This window comes from Mesoplodon densirostris, chromosome 6, assembly GCF_025265405.1.
Source record: "Mesoplodon densirostris isolate mMesDen1 chromosome 6, mMesDen1 primary haplotype, whole genome shotgun sequence".
Taxonomy (NCBI): domain Eukaryota; kingdom Metazoa; phylum Chordata; class Mammalia; order Artiodactyla; family Ziphiidae; genus Mesoplodon; species Mesoplodon densirostris.
In genome coordinates, this window is record NC_082666.1 from 17,780,134 (window position 1) to 17,795,417 (window position 15,284).

A 15,284-nucleotide genomic window follows, 5' to 3' on the forward strand; every position below is an offset into this window, starting at 1 on the left:
ACTTGGTACAGAAGCTTTTCCTTCTGGGTTTCCAGGGCAAAGGCACTTTTCTTTCTTCCCTCGTCCGTGCTCGCTCCCAGAAGAGCATAGGGATACACTGATCTGTGTGTGTTTCTTCCTCTCTGTCTCTACCTGATGTGACCACCTGGATGGTACATCCAACACTGTAGTTTTACTTCTTAAATTTGCAAGTGAGGCTGGGGAGGAGGTGGATGAGAAGCTGGGAATTTGCCCATGAGGACAGAAAGAACTCTGGACTCAGAGATAGTTGGTGTGTGTCCCTTCTCTCCCCAGCCACCTATGTGTCATTGACATCTATATGTCAACTGTGTGTCATTGACATCTGTGAAACCAGGGTTCACTGGGGACCAGGTCAGGATGAATCTAGGTTTGGAAGCTGATCACTCTTGGGGCAGAGCTTGTGGGAAGAAAACGGATTAGAACGGTGTCGAAGTGGGACAGACAGGATTTCAAGTCCCGATACCTCTTCTTACATCCCTGCCAGGAAACCTCAGGCAAAGTCACTTCTAAGTTTCAGTTTCCTTGTTTGGTAAGTGAGGGATAGTAATTTCCTTACAAGGCTTTTGGGAGAACGAAATGAGATAATACAGGTAAAACACATCTCATACAATAAGTACGTAAAAAACAGTAGCTTAATGTGAAGTGACGTTATGGACATCAGCTGAGGATTGTGGTCCCGGCCACAGCTCTTGCTAATGTGTGGCCACAGCCCTCATTTCTCCCTGAAAAGCACCTGTGTCACTAGTCCCTGCAAATATCTTTTCAACCCAGCAAGGGTAGAGGGTGGAGTGCTTCCAGCATTCTTTGAAATCTATGTTTAGACCCAGATGGTCTTCTTGGTAAGAAAGGCCAAGGCTGAAAGAGCAGGCTGTGAAGAGACCAAACAGGCTGTGGATAACAACCACAGACATTGTACAGCCCTTCACAGTTTACACACAGCCTTCCTTGGGTCCTCCCACCTACCCCTTGAGGCAAAGAAGGCACAAATACTCACCCCTTATCTTAGAGAAGGGAAATCTGAACTTAAAAGAGATTGGGGGCTTACCAGGGCGACACAGTTTGTTACTGAATGAGCTGGTGTTTAAATTCCAACCTGAAGCCACATTCAGTGTGCCCAGACATTAGAAACAAATGTCCCAGCCTTTCCAGGTTCACTAATGATGGGGCTCTGGCCACTGTTGTGATCCAGCCACTAGAAGTCATGGAAAGTCAAGGGAGTTGGGGTGAATGTGCCTGATTAAAATATCTCCCACGAGAGTTTTATTTCCCTCTCATTCCCCTAAGTGCTTCTAAGTGTGCATTCCATGGGGGGGAAAAAGTCACATTTATCATGCATTAACCTCTGGTTCACTGGTACTTCCTAAGTGCTTCTTCTCTGCAGACCTCGCACCACATGCTGGGGCATTGCGGTAGGCAAGACATGGGTGCTGTCCTCACGTGGGTCCAGCCTGTATTAGCCTTCCAACAGTTTGTCATTCTTGTGATAGACTTTTTTTTTTTTAATCTACTGATAGATGGCTGGAGAAAGGCAGGTGGCTGGCATGTGGTAGGGAGCCCAGTCACTGTCATACGATGGCCCATAACTTGTTTCATGTACCAGTTCTGATTAGCTGGGGAGTGGCTTTTCTAGACCACTGTATGAAGGTCACTGGGATCACTGGGAAAGAACGCTGTGATCAGTGAACAATATCTGCTCTTTGCAGAAAGGGAGAGTGGTCGTCCATATCTTTGTATTGTTTCCCTGTAATAGGGCAAAATGAAAGCTTGAACAACAGACCCAGCTTCTGATGATGATTCCAGAGAGGCACTGGGCATGCCAACAAGGACTAGAAAGATCCAGGCAGGGAGGCGGGGTTTCCTATCACCAAATGGATATTTTGGGCATTCCACCAGTCTAGAGGGGACCGGAGCACTGGACAGGTCAATTAGATGGTACCAGCCAAAGCCAGGAAGGGCTGGACCTTAGAAGGCAACTAGAATAGCGTAAGTCATCCCCAGAAGCTCCAGCCCAGGTATGATTAGCTTGGAAGCTGTTCAGCCTGTCAGGTTCCTTTAACCATCACCTCTGCTCCCAGGCCGTGCTCCAAGCACCACGTCAGGTTTTTAGTTTCTTGCCGCAGCTTAATATTTTCACTATATGCTACTGTTTTCTTGATGCACCTATATTTTGAAAAGCTACTTTTCTCCCAATTGAGGCTTCACTTCACTCTTTGAGTTGATATTCACACGTTCTTCCTAGCCATGACCTCGACACATGAGTCTTATATCATGACTAAGACTCTCTGTATAAAGTTACCCTTCTTCTGGCTATCTTGGACGAAGACTTCCTCATTTGCAGATAAAACACAGGTTTTGCAGTCAGATGGACCTTGGTTCAGATCCCAGCTGCCCTCTTACAAGCTGTGTGATCTTGGGCAAATCGGTTCACACTCTAAGATCTACTTTCCCATATGCAAGATACGGGATCCGATGACAGCATAGACACATCAGTAATGGACTTATTTATCTACCACTGAGCCAGGCATCTAATTACTATCTTGATCCAGTCCACTCCCTCCACCCATGGCTGCTGCATACACTCAGGTAACCGTGATCCCAGATGTGTGTGTGTGTAGGTACACACGTGTATATGTTGGGGCAGGGGGAGATTTGGCTGCTACTTTACTCCGCACTCTTGTCAGTTGACTCAGCACTAAGGACAGGGTAGACTGGACTCAGGCGGAGAGGGACTGCTGGGGTGGAGCCAGTGAGGGAGGGAGCCTGGGAGCTCTACTAGGGAGGTGTCTGCGACATCTGCACTTTTGTCATCCCTTGTCATTCTCTATGCAGAGGGGATAGTGATGAATGCAGAAATTACGAGTCTGATAGGTTTCCTGAATTTTCAGTTGCTTCTTTTTCACGGAGAAAATGACTATGGAAGGTAAAGGATGTGTGCATGTAAAGGAATTGTTCATTCTGTGTGTGTGTGTGAGAGAGAGACAGAGACAGGGACAGAGAGAGACGGAGACAGAGACGGAGAGAGACTGACTGAGGGGAATAGGAGGAGACAGAAAAACAAAGAGAGATAGACACAGGGAAACCAAAATCCACAAAGAGAATTGGAGAAACAAAAAGTGTAGAAGGGAAAGTGTATGTGATTAATATGCCTTTTCCAAGTTTAGAGACTCGGTGACCCTGATGAAAGGACATTCTCCACGTGAAGGTTGAACTGCTCTTGAGTTTAGATTGGGAGAGCCTATAGCATAGAGATGTCCCCACAGATAAATGGCTGTTACCACCTTTAAGAGATGTTTAATCTCTATTTTAATTTCCCAAGGCTGTCCAAAGGAATGAACTTCTGCATTTCCATGTGAATTACGATGCCCTTTTGAATGTCACCTGAAACATTCCTAGATTACTCTTTAAAGGCATTTTGGCTGTTTGAAAGGCAGCTCAGGGGTTGGGGAGGGGGGAGGAGAAGGGAAAGGTGGAGTCAAGTGTCACCTCCTTTTGTGAGGACAGGTGTAGCCCAGGGGCTGATGTGAGCTGGAGAACTCTCCTGGGCTTTCCGTTTCCTGAGGGAACTTGCTTCAGAAATGCCAACCAGACATGAAAGGAGTCAATCTCAGAGCTGAGACCTGCTTGGGTACTGGTCTGCTTCCCTGGCAAAATCATCTGGGGGCAGTTTTCAGTTCCCATTTGCTGGACTGTTCATTAGCATTTGATGGCGTTGACCACTTCCTGCTTGAGGCACTGTCTGTGTTTGCTTCCGTGGTACCAGATCTTGCTGGTTGCCCACCTTCCTTCCTGACTGTTCCTTCTCTGTCTCCTTTGCTGGCTTATTCTCCTCTGCCAAACCGGTCAATATGGTTTTGCAGGACTGCCCTTGTCTCTGTGGGGACTCTCAGCCACGCTCTCTGTTGCCATCCCTACCCTGATGACTCCCACTTTGTACTTCAGCCTCCAAGCTTTCCTCTGATACGTGCTATCACGGTAGCTCTCTGCCTGCCCAGACTCTGCCCCACACAGCCTGGAATGTTTCCAGGGTTCTGGTGAACAGCACCTGTATCTGTTTAGAGGCAGAGCCGCAAACCTAGAAATCCTCAACGTTCTCCCTCTCCCTCGCTCCCCCATTTCCAAACCATCCCAAGTCTTATCGGTTTTAATTACCAAATAGCTTTTGAAACTGCCCACTTCTTTCCACCTCACTGCTGCCACCATAATGGCTTGTCTGGACTCTAGCGCTGGCCCCCTGCCTGGTCTCCCTGCATCCAGTCTTGTCCCACATCAACCCAGCTGTACAGCCCTGAGGACATGGATCAGTCAGGGTTCTCCGGAGAGAACTAACAGGATAGATGGGTAGATAGATAAAATTCTCTTTAGTGTATATGATATGAACATATATATGATATATATTCATATGATATTTATGATATGTATAATATATATGAAAGCTATATATATAATTGGTTCTGTATCTCTAGATGTATGTATGTATATATACAGACATATCCAGATATATATATATATATATATATATATATATATATATATATAGAGAGAGAGAGAGAGAGAGAGAGAGAGAGAGAGAGAGAGAGAGGTTTATTATTAGAAATTAGCTCATGTGATTATGGAGGCTGAGAAGGTCCAAGCTAAGATCTCAGCAAACTGGAGATCCAAAAGAGCCAGTGGTATGAGATCCAGTTCCAACGCCAGCAGGCTCTAGAACTAAGAAGAACCGATGCTTCAGTTCAAGTCCAAAGGCAGGAAATGATGGACATTCCAGCTCAAATACTCAGGCAGGAGGAACTCCATCTTACTCATGGGAGGATCAGCCTTTGTTTCTATTCAGGCCTTCAATTGATTGAATGAGGCCCACCACATCAGAAAGAGCCATCTGCCTTAGTCTGCTGATTATTTTGCCGAAAACACCCTCACTGACACCCTCACAGACACATCCAGAATAGTGTTTGGTCAAATATGTGGACACCTCATGGCCCAGTCAAGTCCACATAAAAAATTAAGCATCACGGGTTGTCTCTAAGATGGAGATCCCATCATGCGCTTTCTTCCACGAACACTCCTGGGTGCCTTGTCATTGCCCTGAGGCTAATTTCCAAACTCCTCCCCATGGCCTCAGGGCCTTCTCAGATCTGCTGTGTCCCCAGCAACCTCCTTAGCCCCATCTGTCTCCAAGCTCTCTGCCTTCCAGTCACATTGAGCCTCGTACTCCTTAACTATCACTTGGGTTAAAGTCTCAGCCTGGACAAGGTCCCAGTGTGCTGATGGGAGGTGGCTGAGTATCCCTTGCCTGCCCCCTGGCCCCTTGGCCTCCGTGCAGCTGTTTGTAGGATAGGTCTAGCTCTGGGCGGGTGTTTTTTCTTGGAGAGGACAGGAGGACGTTAAATACGACCTGGACACTCTCGAGCCTGCGGCACGCCAAAGGAGACAGCCAACTTATTTCTCCTCGGAACCATGCAAAAAGATGATACAGGATGTGGTTCATTAAACACAAATAGGCCCACGAGACTGCTGTTTCTACAGATGAAATTACCAAAAGAAAGCATTTGTTCCCCGGTTTAGATTGAGTCCATCTGGAACGGAACACCCTAGTATTTTTCCTATTGGTACGTCCCAAGAATAATAATCCTCCGCTTGTGCTCAGCACAGTGCATCTCACAAAGCACTTCCACATACATTATTTCATCCAATTTACTCCTCACAACCAGCCTGTAAGGTAGGCATCATTATCTGCGTTTCACGCTTGAGGAAACTGAGGCTCAGACGGGGGAGATGATTTACGGGAGTTCACCCCAGGGAACTTGGCAGAGCAGGGGTTTGAACACAGGCCGCTTTCAGCACAAAGACCTTGCTTGTCCACCTCTATCACAGCAGCCTCAGAAACCTCTTCAGATGTTGGCATCAGACCCAGGGGAACTGTTTGCTTTCCTGTTCTGTCTCTCTTATCCACAGTTGAAAGAACCGGGGAAAGCTGAGACTCGGAGTTCAGTCCCTCAGCTCAGGCAGGGGTGGAAGTACTCTCTTTATTCACCCCTCTGCACAACATGCTTCTCTAGCGTAACTTAGGAGCAATGTTATAAGGTAAAGCCAAACCCTAAAACATCAGGGCTGAGAGAGGCCTTAGCAATCATCTAGCCAGACCTGAGTTTCCCTTATGTATCAGTTATGATCAAATGGTAGTGAAATGCTGCCTGGAATACTTCACTGAAAGAGATTCTGGGTCAGGACCAGGCTTGGTGGGGTCGAATCGCTTAGCGGTATCTGTCGTGAATGTGAGAGTAAGAAATGGTGACTCATGTGTAAGGTGTTTTCCATCCCCGTCTAGGTTAGCTATTCCCACTCTACAGATGGGAAAGTTGAGGTCAGTTTAGGTAATCCATTAGGACCTGCCGCTGCAAAGGGGGAAATTTAATAACCAGCTAGAGGCATAATTTGGTCTTTCTTCACCTGAAAACCTACAGCAAATTCAAAGATTCCTAGTTGCCAAAGCCCCCCCACATGCTCATAGATCACGGAGCCATTCATCTAGCAGCATGCCCATTTTCTTATTTCAGAGTTCCTGCACACACAAGAACACATGCACAAATAACATCATTTCCTGAACCACTGGAGACTGTCCCCATTGTCCTAGTTAGGGGACACATTCAGAGATTGACACTCTTGTAAAGTAGCTACCTTGATTCTCTTCAGACTGGGGCCAGACCACGCTTGTTCCCCTATCACAGTCCCATTCCCAGGAAGGTCTCACAGGGACTCCGGGAGGAGGATTTTAGACAGGACCTTTCGCTCGCATCAGTCTTGCTCTAAGAATGTGGCATTTCCCTGGAGATGAATATGGGGCTTTTGTTTTCTCTCTGCCTTCAGCCCCCTTCTGAGAACGAAATGGTCTGGAGGGAACGCAGATACCCAGATGGAAGCTTTTGCCTTCCCAGGTCATTATTAGCAGGTCGAACTTTCCACCCTGAGGGCAGCCTCCCACACAGATTCACACCACAGGGCGCCTCCCCTCCCCTGTCTCACACGTTCCCTTGGTCCCTTCTCAGCCCCCAACTTTCCACGACAGTGCTCTGAGCCCCTAGTATATGCCAGGGCCTGTGTCCGGTGCTGAGGATGCCCAGGTGAATGAGACATGCTCTCTGCACTCAAAGAGCCCACAGTCAAATGGGAAAGATTTTCAGCAGGTGAACAGATGATTACGACCCTTTGGATACATGCTGTGATAGGGAGGTATAAGGCGTGTGTGTGTGTGTGTGTGTCTGTGTGGTGGTGTAGGGCCAGGAGTGGAGGAGACAAGGTGGGGAGGTGGGCCCCTAACCACGTGGGATGAGCTGGGAATTTCCCTGGAGAAGATTCTAAGCCGAGCCCTGGGGGGTGAGGGCATTTGCCATCTCGGGAGGTGGAGAGGGATCGCACAGGCAAGACGCAGGCTGGGTGTGTGGGGCAGCCTGGCAGGTGCTGAGTCCTCCCAGAGCAGTTGGGAGCAATAGTGCCTGAATCCCCTCCGGCATTCCTGAAGGTTGCCATTGGCTTCTTTGTTAGAGCTTTGTATGTCCTTGCGCCTCTGCCATTGGCTCTGTCCACAGCAGAGAACTCTCACAAATAGGAGAGGCTGAATCTCCAAATGCCTAAAATTACATGAAAACAAGGGACCGGTAGGGGAGGTACCAGAGGAATCGTTGGAAAAACATCTGGACCTTTGAGGGTTGCTATGAAGATGATACGAGATCACATGATTCATCGGCCCATAGTAGGAACTCAACATGAAATCTGTCATTCTTACCCGCTCCTTATCAGAGGTTACCTTTCAACAAATAACAGCATACAAATCAGGCTGTGTGTGAGTCATCCATCCCATGTGCCAGGTGTGACTTAGGGTTTTCTGAGCCTCAGTCCTTTTATCTTTAAAATGGGCCTCATCATGCTTGCCTCACGGTATTCTTATGAGAATTAAAAGCATCCATGGTGGTAAAGTGATTATCGCTGCACCTGACATATAAGAAGTGCTCAGGAAATGCTAGCTAGTATTATTATCATTTATTACGGTGAGACACAATCAAGCTAGTGATGATGCTTATTACTAAACAAAAAGCAGAATGATGGTAGCTCTTTGCAGCCCTGACCACAGCAGCCTAAGATATAAGCCTTCTTCCTGCCAGACCTTCTAACACCATGGCTGTTTGTCTCCTGTTGATCTGCCAGCTTGTGAATTTTAGTCCTGCCTGAGCCTGGAGGTGGGAATAGAAGGCAGAGTTATCAAAAAGCACAGCCTGGAGCCCAGCGGTGCAGCACAGGGGAGCGTGTTTGCACAGCCGAACACCAAGCTTATAGTGGTCCAGAATGTGTAGGGGTGTGTAGGGGGAGGGCGGGGGCCGGGTGACGGAGGAGTGGGCAGCAATGACTGACTTGTTTTCTGTTTCTCCTATGAAACAATTAATCACACGATCTCACACTGTGTTTGTAAAATCCCTGTGAGGTCCAGGTTATTATCCTTATCTTCTAAATGAGAAAACTCATGTGCTCAAGGTCATGTGGCTTGGTAATAGACAGAGGCAGGATTCTACCCCAGGACTGTCCGACTCCAAAGTCCACATACACTACTGCCCCCCTGTAATGACCAAAGCCATGTACTGAGAACCACTATATGGCAGGAGAGTCGCTGGCACTTCACATACATGATCTCATTTAATCCTCCAAACAGGCCTCTAAAGCTGGTATCTTTATGCCTGGGAAACTGAGACTCAGAGTGGGTAAGATACGTAATCCCAAGGTACATAGGTGGTAAAAGGTACTCTCTCTTGCCGTCTCTTTCTTCCATCCTTTCTCACTCCAGTCCTCTCACCACTTACTTTTTCCTATTATTTAACCACAATGGGCACTCCAGCAAGTGTGTTCTCTCTGAGAGGCCTTTCTCTTCCTCCGAAGCAATTAGAAGTACTTGGTCAGGAAGTGTGAGAAAAGAGGCAGATAGACCAACCTGGTTCCAGCCTGCATGATGTCGGCCCGCTGGCTCCAGATTCTTGTTTCCCAGCAACACCTTGGCTCTGGGTCAGGGTGAAGGCTTTGAGGCAGGCCTTAGAGGCGGACTTGACCAGTGATCCATTGGGTTGGAGCTGGCCTTGGCTGTCTTCATCCGACACACCAGCTCTGTGCCCCAGGGGTGCCTCCTTAGGGTCCTTGGGATCCGCACTTCTGGCCCCTCCCATTCCACAGGTGTCCAGGGAGATGGAAGACTCCTTTTGGAGTTCTTGGCTCAAGAAGTCCCTAAGGTCTGGGGCACCAGAATCACTGACATTTACAACTGAAAAAATCCTTAATTTAATAACTCTATTAATATAGATAATGAAATGGAGTCCCAGGGAGAATAAGCAACTTGCTCAAAGGAATTATACATTAGTGACAGGATTAGGACTCGAACTAGTTCCTTCTTCTCTCTTCCCCATCAAAGAAAGTGTGTTGGGAGGCAATTCAAGGGACCATGTGTTCAAAGGTACATCTTTTTTGTTTGTTAACAGCTTTATTGAGATATCATTTACATACCACACAATCGAAGGTGTCTTTCTGAGCCTTCTTTGGAAGCACTGGTGACTTTGCACCAAGACAAAGCTTGGGTTGAATTTCCAGAAAGGAACACAACTTTTAATTATTTTATAGCTGAGAAGATTCTCTAAGGAAAGTGAAATCTGAGGGAACCACTCCTCCCAGCTTTCAACCACATCCCGTTTTTCTATTGCAACTAACACTCAGTGATTCAGCGAGGCAGCTGGTGGGAGGAGCAGGTGGCATAATCAGCTGGTGCTATAAATGTGACCCAGAGTGTTCATGTGTATCAACATATGAGCTAAGCTGACCCCCTGCCCTGGTTTTATCCAGCAACTGTTTTAGTGCCTGCTTTGTTTCAGGTACCGCACTAGATGCTGCAGATGCAGTGGCAAATTAAAAGTCGCTCTGCCTTCACAGAGCTCAGTGTAGCCTTAGAGAGGGGTAGGCAACAAGGAAATCACAATGCAATGTGTCAGTGCTAGAAGGCAGAAACACAAAAGGTGGTGTGGATACCTGACTCAAACTGTGTAGTGGACACCTCAGAAGACCCGGAAGAGGAAAGATTTAGGAGACACTGGTGGGTAGGGAGAGGGAAAGTGTTTTAGGTAGCATAAAAGCAAGGACTAAAACGGCCTAGAGAGGGATGGAAGCAGTGGTGAGATAAATCTAGAAAGATAAATAGGTGGGAATAAAATCCCACTGGACATGTAGACCGTGTTTAGGAATTTTTCCTTTTACCAGGAGCATTTTAAAGTCATTTAAATGTTTTATGTAATATTATTAGCGCTTACATTTTAAATCTGACTCTGGCTGGTGTGGGATTGGGCTTGATTTGGGGTGGCAGGAAGTGTAGTAGGTAGGATGCTAGATTAGATTTAAGAAGATCAGTTAGGAAGTTGTAACAGTGTTTCAAGAGCTTAAACTTAAGGTTAGTAGGAGCTTAAATTTTCATAGTTATGAGAATGAAGAAAAGAATAAAGGGATGTGAAAAATATTAAGCTGCTAGTAGGATGAGAACTTTATGATTGTATAGTGGGAGGTGGGAGGTGAGAGGTGAGGGAAGTGATTAGAAATGGTGCCAAAGTTTCGGGCCTACATGCCCGAGTCGATGCTTGTGTTCCTTAAATGGAACAGTAGCAGAACAGCAGGTATGAGAGAGCTGAGTTGTCTTAAATATGCTGAGTGTAAGTTTTCTAAGGGATATCTTCATTGAACACACCAGCCCACAGTTGGCACGCCAACTGGCAGTATAAAGTGGGCAACTGCATATATACCAGTCAAAAGGAAAGTAAGAGCTGAAAAATGCAGGTTTGAGACCTAGTTTCATAGGTCATTGAATTCATAGGAAGAAAACAACATCTCCCAGCATAAAAATAAAGTTCCTCTTTTGTAACTTGTTTCCTTAGGGAGCTGCTTTTCCCCCTACCACACCCAGTATTGTTTCTGATGTTTTATTTAGAGAGGCTTTATCTCATTCAGAGAGAGGCTGTCCAGGCTGCCCATTTTAGGCCACCTTTTACTTGTGTAAGATGTATGGGACATATTTCACCCTATATGACAGGGTCTAGGTCCATCCATGTCTCTACAAATGACCCAACTTCATTCCTTTTTATGGCTGAGTAATATTCCATTGTGTATATGTACAACATCTTCTTTGTCCATTCCTCTGTTGATGGACACTTAGGTTGTTTCCGTGTCCTGGCTATTGTCAGTAGTGCTGCAGTGAACGTTGGGGTGCATGCATCTTTCTGAATGATGGTTTTCTCTGGGTATATGCCCAGTAGTGGGATTGCTGAGAACCTACTGTACAGCACAGGGAACTCTACTCAGTGCTCTGCAGTGACCTAAATGGGAAGGAAATCCAAAAAAGAGGGGATGTATATGTAGAGCTGATTCACTTTGCTGTACAGTAGAAACTAACACAACATTATAAAGCAACTATTGTCCAATAAAAATTTTAAAAAGTCTACGGGACATTAAGAGTAGTCCTGGTACATATTAAGTAGGCTGGAGTTAATATCCCCATTTCATTGAGGAGAAAAGCAGGCCTATGTGGCAATGGTCACCAGAGCAGAAGAGAAGAATACATACTTTTAGATTTTTTTCCTTTATCATTTGCACCTTTCATTTAGCTAACAATTAATTAACCTTTTTGGAAGATCCAGGGTATATGTGCCATTTGTATGTGCATCGTACATTTCTTCCAGGGTATCAACCAATGAAAGGTTTTTTTTTAGTATTTTTTTACAACTTTATTAGAGTATAATTGCTTCACAATGGTATATTAGTTTCTGCTTTATAACAAAGTGAATCAGTTATACATATACATCTGTTCCCCCATCTCTTCCCTCTTGCGTCTCCGCCCCTCCCACCCTCCCTATCCCACCCCTCCAGGCGGTCACAAAGCGCCGAGCTGATCTCCCTGTGCTATGCGGCTGCTTCCCACTAGCTATCTACCCTATGTTTGGTAGTGTATATATGTCCATGCCTCTCTCTCGCTTTGTCACAGCTTACCCTTCCCCCACCCCATATCCTCAAGTCCATTCTCAAGTAGGTCTGTGTCTTTATTCCTGTTTTACCCCTAGGTTCTTCATGACATTTTTTTTTCTTAAATTCCATATATATGTGTTAGCATATGGTATTTGTCTTTCTCTTTCCAATGAAAGTTTTATTCTCCTAGATCCAGCCCCAGAGTCATGGATCAGGTGAGGTAACACACATGCCTGCTCCCTCTCTACTCTTTGAGTATAATATTTTTAATTTAACTTTATTTCTAACATTTTTACAGAGTTATTAAATTTGTCAAACAAGTTTCAGATTCTTGGGCCTGAGAGATTTAGAGAGTTATTATTTTTAAGTGTAAATATTCAATGTCATTTCACAAAAGCACATGGTTTTATTCATGTGGTTGCTCAGAAATTAAAATTATACAAATTTTTTGTTTATCATATTATGACGTTGTTTTTAATATTTAACTCTAAACATTTGTTGTCACTCTGAAGTAGGGGGATGGACTCCCAGCCATTATTTGGTTCAGATGATGAAACGGATGATGCTACACACACACATCAAGAGGATTTTAAAAGCTTTGTCACTCATGTAATGGAGCTTTCTGGGGAGAGCAAAGATGGCTCTCAAGCAGGTCCAAAAATGGCGTGAGAGAGCAAGGAAAAGAGCCTGGCTTGGCTTTTATATAATGGCAAGGGGGGTGGAGTGGGCTTGGAGTGGGTTCCATATGCTGGCTGAGGCTTGCATGGCTTGAACTTCCCTCTGGCACCAAAGGTGGGAGCACTTAGGCTTGCCCAGGTGAGGGGGCCAGTGGGGAAGGGAGAGTAGCGGGGTTTGAAAGCTGGCAGAGATCAAGTATCAGATATGGAGTCAGAATTTTTTTTTAACATAGGGCAATGGCCCGTCCCTTTTTGTGAGTTATTTTGTGAATGTTTGTATGTCCTCAAGGAGCATGCCAAATTAATGTCTTTGGAAGAGGGTGTGATCAGTGTGATGGTATTACCGTGCTCTTGGAGAAAGTTGTTTGCATTAAGATCTTGTCTGTAAAGATTGTGTGTGAAGGCATGGCTGTTGAGGTACCGCATGGGTAGCCAGGTAAAGGGGGATTGTGTCCCTTTGAAGTTGAAGGCAAACTATGTGTGAGAGGCTGTTGAAATAGGCACTGAACATGACATATTAGCCAAGTCTATGAGTGCAAAGTATTAAACAGTTATTGATTGGATGGAATTTATTATTTCAGTACTTGGTATGGAAGCATTAATGGGTGGGGGGCCTCAGCATTAAGGTTGCAGTAATCCATTGTGAGGTTTCATTCAGGTTTAAGAACAGGGTAAACTAGGCTGTTAAATAATGAAGCCGTGGGGATAATCACACTTTTTCTAAATAGGTCTTGTATATGGATTTTAAACCTCAAAGGTTCTGTTTAATGTGGGCCATATTAACTATTTTAACTAATGGGGGAGGGCAGGGTCCATGTGGTCCCATTTTGGTAAGCCTAGTATAAGTACCAAAACTTCATTCGATTTTAATTTATTACTCATTGGGTCAGAGCATCCATACTCAGCATGGAGTATTTCAAGGTAATGAGTGTTATGGCCATGGGAAATTTAGGCAAGGCATTAGTTCTGATGATTAAGGTGAGGTATACCTATTTGTCTTCCTTACATATCCTGAAATGTCCTTAGTAACTCCCTTTAGATTATGGGGCATACCTTGTTTAAATTTAGGGGAATTCCCACATGTAAATCTAATGTGAGCCCCAGTATTGATTAAAGCCGTGAAAGTTTGGTAATTAGTGCATTTCAGCTGATGTTAAAAGCTAGTTCAGAGTTTATAGGTTGTCGAGGCGCCAAAACCAATTAGCAATCTTCGAACTTTTTTTTGTATAAATTCTTTTAGTAAATTTTGGAATTCTAATTGGGTCAAATTGTGACCTCTATTTGAGTTTTTTGTTTGTTTCCTCCTCCTGTATTCACTGTTTGTTTGTTTGTTTTTCTTTTGGTGGTTACTGTATATAGTTTTGTGGCGAGGGGCCGGGGAGAGTCCTCGCTACCCTACTCATAAGCTTCTTCCTCCAGAGTTGCAAATCTGTGTCATCAGGATTAGGGTCTCCCTCATGGCAATAACCTTCATAGGGTTTAAGGATCCTGGGCTTAAACTGAATTTGAATTAACCCCTCAGCTGTGCCACAAGGGAACCATGGATGCTCTTCTCTATAACCCTGAAGATCAGGATCTTTTGTTTTGGCCAACAGTGACATAGCAGCAGCAAAGACATTTTGTAGAGTCCTAATGAGCCATCTGCTTTTAGAGTGTAGACCACACGTTCCACGTGGTGACTGCTCTTCCTGCACGTGAACCACCACCAACAGACCCATAGATTGCATAAGGTATCGGTATTTCCCTGAGCACTTTATAGAATGGGGGCAATGCCTGGTTGAGACAACCAACCAGTAGTCACAGGGCAAGGGTCATTCCCCTGAAGTCACAGCTTGTGCTGGAATCTAGACACATGATTCCATCTGAGACACAGATAGATCTGGACCAAGACACATGACCCAGGGCCACTTTGCTCTTGCCCCTTAATGCCAATTATCGTATCTTCCAACTCAGTTCAGTTAAACCTATAAGAGAGGCGTGGTAGGGCTCAGCAGATGCAGCACAGCCTGCACAGCTTAAAGCACAAGGTTGCCAGCAGGCAGTGCCTCAAAAAAGCTATAGCCAGTTAGCAAACCAAAGCAAGAGAATAGAGAGCCCCTGGGATGGTGGTCATTGCCTAACACTGCTTATTGTGCCAGGTGTGTGGTTATCCCACAGAGAAGAGGGGCACCCACCCAAAACTTGGTTCAGATGTTGAGACTGATGATGCTATATATCCACCAAGTAGGTACGAAAAGATTTCTAATTCACATGATGAGGGTTTTTGGCAAGAGCCATGTGGGCTACCAAGCAGGTCCAGAAATAGCTTGAGAGCAGGAAAAGGAGGCCACATTGGTTTTTATGGTGTCTTGAAGCTGGGGCTGGGGTGAGGATTCCCATGCAGGGGCTAGGACTTGTGTGGTTGGGACTTCCCACGGGCACTAAAGGTGGAAGTACTTGAACTTTCTTAGCAGCATGTCCAGATACAGGGCAGAAGATAAAGAGAGAATGGTGGTTTTGAAAGCTGTCAACATCAAACATCAAAAAGGCAGTAAGACTCTAGTACAAAGTTATGTC

General features: G+C 45.4%; 1 protein-coding gene across 4 annotated transcripts in view; it reads left to right on the plus strand.

Moving 5' to 3' along the window:
* ASTN2 (astrotactin 2) overlaps nt 1-15,284 on the plus strand; it is a 927,905-nt gene that overhangs the window by 681,834 nt on the left and 230,787 nt on the right. The gene's annotated exons all lie outside the window — the stretch shown is intronic.